This window comes from Giraffa tippelskirchi, chromosome 3, assembly GCF_054371585.1.
Source record: "Giraffa tippelskirchi isolate mGirTip1 chromosome 3, T2T-mGirTip1v1.2.pri, whole genome shotgun sequence".
NCBI classification, from domain to species: Eukaryota; Metazoa; Chordata; class Mammalia; order Artiodactyla; family Giraffidae; genus Giraffa; species Giraffa tippelskirchi.
In genome coordinates this window covers 36,754,563-36,767,006 of record NC_137277.1, presented here as the reverse complement: position 1 = coordinate 36,767,006, position 12,444 = coordinate 36,754,563, and the positions used below count along the sequence as shown (strand labels likewise).

The 12,444-nt window shown below is 41.3% G+C and overlaps 1 long non-coding RNA gene across 2 annotated transcripts in view; it reads right to left on the bottom strand.

Moving 5' to 3' along the window:
- Nucleotides 1-12,444, bottom strand: part of LOC145541735 (uncharacterized) — a 68,030-nt gene that overhangs the window by 53,959 nt on the left and 1,627 nt on the right. The gene's annotated exons all lie outside the window — the stretch shown is intronic.

The window sequence follows — 12,444 nt, the reverse complement described above, 5'->3', positions numbered from 1 at the left end:
GCTGCAAGGAACAGACTATCCAATGAAAGGTAATTTAAACAATAAGAAATTTATGACTTCACAAACCAAGGCATCTTGGTAAGCACTCACTCCAGAATTCATCAGATTTAAGACTCAGAGGCATGAGCTGACTTTTCTTAGATTCTCTTAGCTTTCCCCTCGTGGCCGCTATTTTGCCACCATGAGGGGAAAGCTAAGAGAATTTTCCCATGAAAGGAAAGCTAACAATCACATCCTCTTATGATAATAAACCTAGGAAGGAAAGGGGGCATTTTCTCCCATCGAACTTTCCATTAATTAGGAAAAACTTTCCCAGAAGCTCCCAGCAACTTTTGCTAATGTCTCGTTGGTCTGGATTGGTTCACATCTATAGAAAAGACCTATTTTCAGCCTTTCAGCCTTCCCAGCTATAGGAAAGGCTTAGTCTCAGCCTTTCTGGCTGGAAGTGGGCTTTGCCATCAAGGAAAATGAAGGGAATAGCTGCTAAATAGGCAATCTACCATCACTTCACTTTTATATATAACACTGTTCATTATTTGCTGGTTTTCAGTTAAAACCTCAGAGTTGGTAGGGTGTTCAGGGTAAGGTGTCATGTCCAGATTCTACCATTCACCCATCTTTTCTTACAGGGTTTTGATCAACTAAAAATTGACAAAGAATTGCCATCAGATGAGGATAATAACAATAATAACAATAACATCACTAACAGGGGCCCAAAGTGACTGAGCATTACTTTATGTTATGTTCTAAGGGATCACTGTGCAGTGTAATGACAACCTTGAACAGGCAGGCCTAGTGGGACGGTTATCAGAGAAGGGCTTCATCCTCCTCCTTCCACCTCCTTGGCCTTGCTCTTCCTTGAAACCCACTCTGATGGGGTCATTCTTCCCTGCCCTCAGATAAAATCTGAAGGTAATGGACTTTTCTGTTCACTCTATGGTAATAAAAAGTCCGCCAGGTGTGGTTTACACAGGTGTATGCATTTTCAAAACTCAGTGAATACACACTTCAGATTTTTGCATTTCAACCTAAGTAAATTTTACCTTAAAAGAAAAACTGGGACTTCCCTGATGGTCCAGTGGTTAAGAATCTTGCTGCCAAGGCAGGGGACATGGGTTTGGTCCCTAATTGGGGAAGATTGCACATGTTGCAGGGAAACCAAGCCCATTTGCCACAACTACTAAAGCGCGAGGGCCCTAGAGCCTGCGCTCTGCAATGAGAAGCCACCACAATGAGAAGCCACCACAATGAGAAGCCTGTGCACTGCAACTAGAGAGCAGCCCCCGCTCGACACAACTAGAGAAAGCCTGCATGCAGAAATTAAGACCCAGTGCAATCAAAAATAAATAAATAAAAATTTTAAAAAACTGTAAACAAATATTGAACTCTATAATGATATGCACACTGAAGTAGTTAGGGGAGGCACACTGGTGTTTGCAATTTATGTTGAAATAATTCCAAAGACAAGAAGGTTGTAGGGCCTACGCTTTAGGCCAGAGAGAGGGTTGGAGCCATTTCCCCTTTTTTTTGCCACGACATGTGGCATGTGCGATCTTAGTTCTCTGACCAGGGATGGAACCCATGCCCCTGCAATGGAAGCCTGGAGAACCACTGGACTGCCAGGGAATTCCCTCTCATCTCTCCCTTTTGAGATAAAATAACTTCATCCCTATGCTCAGCAAATCTCTTAGAGTCAATTCAGTCAAGTTAGTCCCTCTCTTCTCCTCCTCCTCCATGGAAATTAAGAGAAAGAGGATGACTACCTCCTGACTAAGGATGACCTTTCCCCGACCTTGCTGTGTGGCCAATGGACTGAGGTCAGAGCAATTTCCTGGGGGTCAGTCCAACTCCGCCTCCCTGGTAGGTGTTCTTCACCTCCCCAATATGCACTCCACTCCAGAAAAAGCTCCTGATTTTCCCATTGGATCCACTTATTTTTCTTCTCTCTGTTGGTGCAGTTTGTGTAGTCTCATCCCTAACATGGGCTGGAGCATGTGACCCAGTCTGGGCAATCAGAAGCTCTCATTCCCTTGGCCCCAGTGACTGATTGGTTGATGCATTGAGTACCAAGGCAGGTGTCCTCTCTCACTGGATCTGAAGCTGAAGGGATATAAGTTCTCAAGAGAGAACCCGTCATGAAGGATGCTGAGCTAAGAAGAGAGTCCAGATGCTAATGGCATTGTTTGAGCTCCTGCAAGCAGCCATGCTTGAAACAGGCATACCCTCTGGAGTTTTTAGTTACTTGAGCCAATATTCTTTAAAAGTCTTTGACTCTGCCCATTAAGGCTTATCCTCATCATTGCTGCCTAATCTAGGTCTTGCCGTCATTCATCTGGCTTAATGCAAAAGCCTCCTGACTATTCTCTTCTCCCCCAGTGCATCTCCCATTTGCTGTCAGGGTAAACTTTCTAAAACACAAATATGATTAGATCATGGCTCTGCTTAAAACTCCTCCATGGTGCCCTTGTGCCCACAATTAAAATCCACACTCCTTTGTACACCATGTAATGCCCTGATAACTGGTCCCTACCGGCCTCATTTCAGCACTTGCTGTCCTCCCACCATGCATGCTGACCATGGGAAACTGCTTGCAGCACTCCCAAAGGAATGAAATGGTGCTAAGGCTTTGCATATTCTCTTCCTTCTGCTGGGAACACCCCTTCCCCCCTTCTCCACCAGATAAACTGTGACTCACTCCTCAGCACCCAGCTGGGGTGTTGCTTTTTCCGAGAGGTCTCTACTCATCCTCCTCCAGTATTTCTCTTATACTTATCATAATGCATAACTATCTCCATCTCATGGTTACACATCTCTTTCCTATCAGATATTGGGCTCCTTGAGGGTTTGGATTATTTCAGGGTGACTCTATATTCATTTTTGCCCAGGAAAATTTTGGCTTTAATGCCTTGGCATAATTATTAACAGCACTCTGTTTAACTCTCAAAAGTGTCCTGGTTTGGATGATAAAGCATACATTCAGCCTACTTATTCATGCTGTCTGCCCACAACAGTGTTTAAAAAATCTCTTTCAAATGAATGCATGAATGTGCAACCCTCCCTAGGTCTCATTTTCTTCTATCAGAAAAATGGCTGAACTAGACAACCTCTAAGTTCTTTACTGCTTGAGGTGATTCAAATAAAGTCAGTAACCTTAAAAGCCAAAACCAGCAGGTTTAGTTTATCTTCCCCTCAAAAGGACCCGCCTTATAGAATTACACCTTCAAACATATTCATGCCTGGATCAACAACTCTACAGACCATTACCTGCTGGGAGGCTGGCAACTGACACAATATAGACTGAAGGCTGAAGTCTTCTCACCTGAAGAAACAGTTCCCTCAGGTAGCCCCACTAGTAGCCAGATAATTTCCTTTGTTGTTGTTCAGTCGCTCAGTTATATCCAACTCTTTGCAACCCCATGGACTTCAGCATGCCAGGCTTCCCTGTCCTTCACCATCTCCTGGAGCTTGTCAAACTTATGTCCGTCAAGTCAATGATAGACTGACTTCGTCTAGTCCAGCCATTTTTCTGATAGGAGAAAATGAGACGTAGGGAGGGTCGCACATTCATGCATTCATTTGAGAGAGATTTTTTTAACACTCTGTTGAGGGCAGACATCAACAGTAGACATCAACAGTCCATCAAGCCATCCAAACATCTCATCCTCTGAAATCCCCTTCTCCTCATGCCTTCAATCTTTTCCAGCATCAGGGTCTTTTCTAATGAATCAGCTCTTCACATAAGGTCTTTCCAATGAATATTCAGGAAGGATTTTCTTTAGGATTGACTGGCTTGATCTCCTTGCTGTCCAAGGGACTCTCAAGAGTCTTCTCCAACACCACAGTTCAAAAGCATCAATTCTTTGACACTCAGCCTTCTTTATGGACCAGCTCTCATATTCACACATGATTACTGGAAAAACTATAGCTTTGACTAGACAGACCTTTATTGGCAATGTCCCTGCTTTGTAACAAGATGTCTAGGTTGGTCACAGCTTTTCTTCCAAGGAGCAAGTGTTTGTTAATTTCATGGCTGCAGTCACCATCTGCAGTGATTTTAAAGCCCAAGAAAAGGATAATCTCCTAACAACAGACAAAACATAACCAATTTCCATTGGTTCTTGTGATGCGCTTTGCATCAACAGTGTTATGACTGCTCCAACATGTCTCCTGAATTGTAGGCATCAGTTTCTAACCTAGCCCAACCACCTTCTCTGCATGCTTTGTCACGGCCACACAGCAGAATGAAATCCCACCTAGATTAACTCTTGGTTGCTGAAAACCCTCCAACATAAATAGACAGGTAACAGCTGATTGTGGTCACATTGCATTTTACCACTACAGTAGAGTGTGCAAAGTGCTCCCTCGTAGCTAAGCTGGTAAAGAATCTGCCTGCAATGCAGGAGACCCGGGTTTGATCCCTGGGGTGGGAAGATCCCCTGGAGAAGGAAATGGCAACCCACTCCAGTATTCTTGCCTGGAGAATCCCATGGACAGAGGAGCCTGGCAGGCTACAGTCCACGGGGTCACAGAGTCAGACACGACTTACCAACTCAACCACCACGAGAGTGTGCAAATCACTATCTGCAAAACCATTGTAAGAAACAGCCAATTAATATTGCTGCATCGTGGTCCTTCAACTGTAAAAGTTTATATATTTACTCACATCTCATTGCCAAAATTTAATGCAAAGTATTAAATCAACTAGACTTGCACAATTTAAATATTCTACAATCAAACAACCTTAAAATTGAAGCTGAATTACTTAAAATAAACTTTCACAAAGTGACCTATGAACAAACAGGTTTTGAATGATTACTTTTCTAATATTAGATGCCTCAGTATTTTTTTTAACAAATTGAGGGTCAGTGGAACATGGCTTAGGTTTTAACCAAAATAGCAGAAGGTAGAATTTAAGAAAAATGAAATTCCCCTGATGATAAAAAAAAAAGGTGATTTGCATAACTTGTACACATCTACCTCCCATGAGGCACCAAACAAAAATAATCTTCTAATACATTTAATGTTTACACTCTACAATGCTATTCTCAGTGGCCAGGAAAAACTTCTTCCTCTAAAGTACTCTAAAAATAAAAGTACCCTGAATTTCTCACAGTTGTTTAGAAAAGATATTCAATATTTCATATATCAAATCTCTATTGTATCATTAGCCTACTTCAATAACAAGTCTATAATTCTTTACAGTTTCAAATTTACCTGAAAACAAAAACAACTATATACAGATTTTTTTTAAAGGTCAGCTTTAGCCACTGTGGAGAACAGTTTGGCAACATCCAGATAGTGGTAAAGAATCCGCTTGCCAATGCAGGAGACACAGGAGATGTGGGTTTGATCCCTGGTTGGGAAGATCCCCTGGAGTAGGAAATGGCAACCTGCTCCAGTACTTTTGCCTGGAAAATTCCACGGACAGAGGAGCCTGGTGGGCTACAGTCCTTGGAGTCACAAAGATGTGGACACTATTGAGCAACTGAACACACACACATAGCAAAACTGAATATGACCCAGCAATCCTACTGCAGAATACATACCCTACAACAGTGACTATTGAAATTTTTGGCACCAGATCTCCATCATACTCTTCAAAATGACTGAGGACACCAAAGAGATTTCATTTATGCGGAAGATACCTATTGATATTTACCTTATTGGAAAGTAAAAGTGAGAAAGACTTAAGATATTGATTTATTCATTTAAATTAATGACCCGTTCATATTAATGTAAATAAAATTTGGTTAAAACAATCACATTTTCCCAAGCCAAAAAATAAAAATTAGTGATAAGTTTTTGGTGTTGTTATATTTTTCTGAATCTCTTTGTCTAGCTTATTAAAAAATATCCAAATCCTTATATCTTATTTGTGTTGTAAATCAACATCATGTAGCTTCTGGAAGGCTCCATTGTACATTCATGAAAGAGAAAGGGCAAATAACAGCTTAATATTATTTATAAAGATAGTTTTATTCTCATGGCTCAGACCATACTTTGAGAACCACTGCCCAAGAGAAGCTCAAGAACATGTATAAAAATGTTATTTCTAGATTTTTTGTTATAATAAGAAAATGGAACTTACATATCTGTCCATCTGCAGAGGACTACAAGGGGCGTGTGTGTGTACACGCACTCAGTTGTGTTTGACTCTTTGTGACCCATGGACTGTAGCCGGAGAGGCTCCTCTGGCCATGGAATTTTTCAGGCAAGAATACCGGAATGGACTGCCATTTCCTTTTCCAGGAGATATTCCCAACCCAGATACCCAACCCATGCCTCTTGCATCTCCTATACTGGCAGGGGGATTCTTGGCTGCACTATTGCTGCTTTGCTCACCCCTCATATTTTCAATGACCAACATGGTGGGTGCTCAGCAAGTATCTGTGGAAGGATGGAAGGAAGAGACAGAGATATTGAGGAAGAAAGTCCACATATTGTCTGCACCCTCTATAGTGAAAGTGCCTGAGTCCTAATCATTGGAATAACAGGGAATTCTATGCAACTTGCTTTAAAATTTAACTGTACTGTATTTCACGGACATATTTTCACAGATGGAGACTTTTAGTTCACAGGGTAGGAATGATGAAAAGCCATGTGATTCTTGTATAATCTGAAGGCTTATTTCTCTACTAACTAAAAATAAAGATGTATTAAGGTGTCAGTGGCAAACCACTTCAGTATTCTTGCCTTGAGAACCCCATGAACAGTATGAAAAGGCAAAAAGATATGACACTGAAAGATGAACTCCTCAGGCCCAATAGGTACCAAATATGCCACTGGAGAAGAGTGGAAAATAACTCCAGGAAGAATGAGGAGACAGCGCCAAAGTGAAAACAATGCCCAGTTGTTGATGTGACTGGTGATAGAAGTAAAGTCTGATGCCGTAAAGAGCAATATTGTATAGGAACCTGGAATGTTAGGTCCATGAATCAAGGTAAATTAGAAGTGGTCAAACAGGAGATGGCAAGAGTGAACATCAACATTTTAGGAATCAGTGAAATAAAATGGACTGGAATGGGTGAATTTAACTCAGATGACTCTTATATCTACTACTGTGGGCAAGAATCCCTTAGAAGAAATGGAGTAAACCTCACAGTCAACAAGAGTCCGAAATACAGTACTTGGGTGCAATCTCAAAAATGACAGAATGATCTCTGTTTGTTTCCAAGGCAAACCATTCAATATCACAGTAAACCAAGTCTATGCCCCAACCAGTAATGCTGAAGAAGCTGAAGTTGAACAGTTCTACGAAGACCTACAAGACCTGCTAGAACAACACCCCAAAAAGATGTCCTTTTCATCATAGGGGACTGGAATGCAAAAGCAGGAAGTCAAGAGATACCTGGAGTAACAGGCAAATTTGGCCTTGGAGTACAGAATGAAGCAGGGCAAAGGCTAACAGACTTCTGCCAAGAGAACGCACTGGTCATAGCAAACACCTTCTTCCAACAACACAAGAGAAGACTCTACATATGGACATCAAGAGATGGTCAATACCTAAATCAAATTGATTATATTCTTTGCAGCCAAAGATGGAGAAGCTCTATACAGTCAGCAAAAACAGGACCAGGAGCTGACTGTAGCTCAGATCATGAACTCCTTATTGCAAAATTCAGGCTTAAATTGAAGAAAGTAGGGAAAACCACTAGATCATTCAGGTATGACCTAAATCATATCCCTCATGATTATACAGTGGAAGTGACAAATAGATTCAAGGTATTAGATCTGATAGGCAGACTGCCTGAAGAACTATGGAGGTAGGTTCATGACATTGTACAGACAGCAGTGATCAAGACCATCCCCAAGAAAAAGAAATGCAAAAAGGCAAAATGGTTGTCTGACGAGGCCTTACAAATAGCTGAGAAAAGAAGAGAAGCGAAAGGCAAAGGAGAAAAGGAAAGATATACCCATTTGAATGCAGAGTTTCAAAGGATAGCAAGGAGAGATAAGAAAGCCATTCTCAGTAATCAATGCAAAGAAATAGAGGCAAACAATAGAATGAGAAAGACTAGAGATCTCTTCAAGAAAATTAGAGATACCAAGGGAACATTTCATGCAAAGATGGGCACAATAAAGGACAGAAATGGTAAGGATCTAACAGAAGCAGAAGATATTAAGAAGAGGTGGCAACAATACACAGAAGAACTATACAAAAAAATATCTTCATGACCCAGATAACCATGATGGTGTGATCACTGACCTAGAGCCAGACATCCTGGAATGTGAAGTCAAGGGGGCCTTAAGAAGCATCTCTATGAACAAAGCTAGTGGAGGTGATGGAATTCCAGTTGACCTATTTCAAATCCTAAAAGATGATGCTGTTAAAATGCTGCACTCAATATGCCAGCAAATTTGGAAAACTCAGCAGTGGTCACAGGACTGGAAAAGGTCAGTTTTCATTCCAATCCAAAGAAGGGCAATGCCAAAGAATGTTCAAACTACCACACAATTGCACTCATCTCACATGCTAGCAAAGTAATGCTCAAAATTCTCCAAGCCAGGCTTCAACAGTTCATGAACCGTGAACTTCCAGATGTTCAAGCTGGATTTAGAAAAGGCAGAGGAACCAGAGATCAAATTGCCAACATCCACTGGATCATAGAAAAAGGAAGAGAATTCCAGGAAAACACCCACTTCCGCTTTATTGATTATACCAAAGCCTTTGACTGTGTAGATCACAACAAACTGTGGAAAATTTTTCAAGAGATGGGAATACCAGACTACCTTACCTGCCTCCTAAGAAATCTGTATGCAGGTCAAGAAGCAACAGTTAGAACGGGACATGGAACAACAGACTGGTTCCAAATTGGGAAAAGAGTAGGTCAAGGCTGTATATTGTCACCCTGCTTATTTAACTTATATGCATAGTACATCATGTGAAATGCTGGGCTGGATGAAGCACAAGCTGGAATCAAGATTGTTGGGAGAAATATCAATAACCTCAGATACGCAGATGACACCACCCTTATGGCAGAAAGCAAAGAGGAACTAAAGAGCCTCTTGATGAAAGTGAAAGAGGAGAGTGAAAAAGCTGGCTTAAAACTCAACATTCAAAAAATGAAGATCATGGCATCCGGTCCCATCACTTCATGGCAAATAGATGAGGAAAGAATGGAAACAGGGACAGACTTTATTTTGGGGGGCTCCAAAATCACTGCAGATGGTGGCTGCAGCCATGAAATTAAAAGATGCTTGCTCCTTGGAAGAAAAGCTATGACAAAACTAGACAGCATATTAAAAAGCAGAGACATTACTTTGCCTACAAATGTCCATCTAGTCAAAGCTATGGTGTTTTCAGTAATCATGTGTGGATGTGAGAGTTGGACCATGAAGAAAGTTGAGCCCAAAGAATTGATGCTTTTGAACTGTGGTGTTGGAGAAGACTCTTGAGAGTCCCTTGGACTGCAAGGTGATCAAACTAGTCAATTCTAAAGGAAATCAGTCCTGAATATTCATTGGAAGGACTGATGCTGCAGCTGAAACTCCAATACTTTGGCTACCTGATGCAAAGAACCGACTCATTGGAAAAGACCCTGATGCTGGGCAAGATTGAAAGCAGGAGGAGAAGGGGATGACAGAGGATGAGATGGTTGGATGGCATCACCGACTCAATGGACATGAGTTTGAGCAGTCTCCAGGTGTTGGTAATAGACAGGGAAGCCTGACATGCTGCAATCCATGGAGTCCCAAAGAGTCGGACATAACTGAGCGACTGAACTGAACTGAAGGTGTCCGAGTTGTTAACAACCATAGGCTGAAGACTACTGCCATCTACTGGTGTATTAAGAAGTCCACACGTTATGGGTAAAATGGCCCTTGCTGTTAAGAAAAAAAATAACAGTTTGCCCAGATTTTGTTTGGAAGTATTCGATAATTCAAACATAAAACTGAAATATTTCCTTAAAGACCTTTTTATAAACTTGATAATTAATGTAGAACTCTTTGTTACCTACAAATTATTGCATGTACACCAGAGGATTTTCTTAAGATAACTTAGGTAAATTTGTTAACATTTTTCTGAGACCAAACAGCAAAATCAATGGTTAAAACAAGTTAACAGATTATTGTCTTAATTTAAAGATATTTTCCTTTCTCTCCTCTTATCTTGCTTTTACTTGGTCTCTGACTGTGTGGATCACAATAAATTGTGGAAAATTCTGAAAGAGATGGCAATACTAGACCACCTGACCTGCCTCTTGAGAAATCTGTATGCAAGTCAGGAAGCAACAGTTAGAACTGGACATGGAACAACAGACTGGTTCCAAATAGGAAAAGGAGTATGTCAAAGCTGTATATTGTCACCCTGCTTATTTAACTTATTTGCAGAGTACATCATGAGAAACGCTGGGCCGGAGGAAGCACAAGCTGGAATCAAGATTGCAGGGAGAAATATCAGTAACCTCAGATATGCAGCTGACACCACCCTTATGGCAGAAAGAGAAGAAGAACTAAAGAGCCTCTTGATGAAAGTGAAAGAGGAGGGTGAAAAAGTTGGCTTAAAGCCCAGCATTCAGAAAACTAAGATCATGGCATCCAGTCCCATCACTTCATGGCAAATAGATGGGGAAACAGTGGAAACAGTAGCTGACTTTATTTTGGGGGGCTCCAAAATCACTGCAGATGGTGATTGCAGCCATAAAATTAAAAGACGCTTACTCCTTGGAGGGAAAGTTATGACCAACCTAGACAGCATATTAAAAAGCAGAGATATTACTTTGTCAACAAAGGTCCATCTAGTCAAGGTTATGGTTTTTCCAGTGGTCATGTATGGATGTGAGAGTTGGACTGTGAAGAAAGCTGAGCACAGAAGAATTGATGCTTTTGAACTGTGGTGTTGGAGAAGACACTTGAGAGTCCCTTGGACTGCAAGGAGATCCAACTAGTCCATCCTAAAGGAGATCAGTCCTGGGTGTTCATTAGAAGGACTGATATTGAAGCTGAAACTCCAATATTTTGGCCACCTGATGCGAAGAGCTGACTCATTTGAAAAGACCCTGATAAGGGGAAAGACTGAAGGCAGGAGGAGAAGGGGACGACAGAGGATGAGATGGTTGGATGGCATCACCGACTTAATGGAGATGAGTTTGGGTAAACTCCAGGAGTTGGTGATGGACAGGGAGGCCTGGTGTGCTGTGGTTCATGGGGTCGCAGAGTCGGACACAACTGAGCAACTGAACTGAACTGAACTGATTTACATGGTGAGAAATTCCTTAAACCTCATGCAGAATAAAAAGAACAGCAGTCCATAGTAACTGTCCCCCAAATATTTGCTCCTTGTAAAGAAAACACAAACATCCATGGCCCTTTTTCAACACTTGTTTTTGTTCACTTTTATGTCCTCAATGGCTAGCACTTAAGTTCTGTTCAGTCGCCATTGTTCTGTTCAGAAACCATTGTTTCCCCATCTATTTGCCATGAAGTGATGGGACCGGATGCCATGATCTTCATTTTTTGAATGTTGAGTTTTAAGCCAGCTTTTTCACTCTCCTCTTTCACTTTCATCAGGAGGCTCTTTAGTTCTTCTTTGCTTTCTGCCATAAGGGTGGTGTCATCTGCGTATCTGAGGTTATTGATATTTCTCCCAACAATCTTGATTCCAGCTTGTGCTTCATCCAGCCCAGCATTTCACATGATGTACTATGCATATAAGTTAAATAAGCAGGGTGACAATATACAGCCTTGACCTACTCCTTTTCCAATTTGGAATCAGTCCGTTGTTCCATGTTAGGTTCTAACTGGACATAAGGGATCTCATAAGGGATCGCAATAAATATTGTGGGAGGAAGGTGGGGAGGGAAGGAGAGAAGATGTAAAGGAGGAAGGAAGGTTGATTGTGCTCACAAAAAGAGAGAGAAGTGCTCACAAAAAGATCTTCAGAGTGCCTTCCATCTCTATGATTCTAGAATATTAGTAACTATGACAAGGAAGCCCGTGGTGAATCACAAAGATTTCAAAGGCAACCAAAAGTCACTCCAAAAAACGGATTCAGGCATCCTTGCCCTTCATCATCAATGAAACAGCCCTGCCTTAGAGATGATTACCAAGGAGTCCCCATTCTTTCAAATACTCACTAAGTCTCCACTATTATGAATCTGGGCAGGGAAAACCCATCAAAACATGAAAATATTCACCCACCAACTTCCAGTTAGTCCCCTTGCAAAAAAACCCTCCCGACTTAATATCCATGACTGTTTCCACCTAGCTAGTTAACACCTTGTCCCTTGGGTGATGTAAAGATTTTGCATAATAAAATTAGAATACTGTACAATGAAAATTTATTAGAAAGTAAAATTCAGATCTTCCAACAAAAGAAGGATTTGGACTTTTCTGTTACATACGTTCCAGTAGAGGTGGGTGTATGTGGCTTTCTTGTCCTTCATCAGCCTAACTCTTTAGGGAGAGCCTGATTGCAGAAAACCTTCACAGACCTCCCTGTGT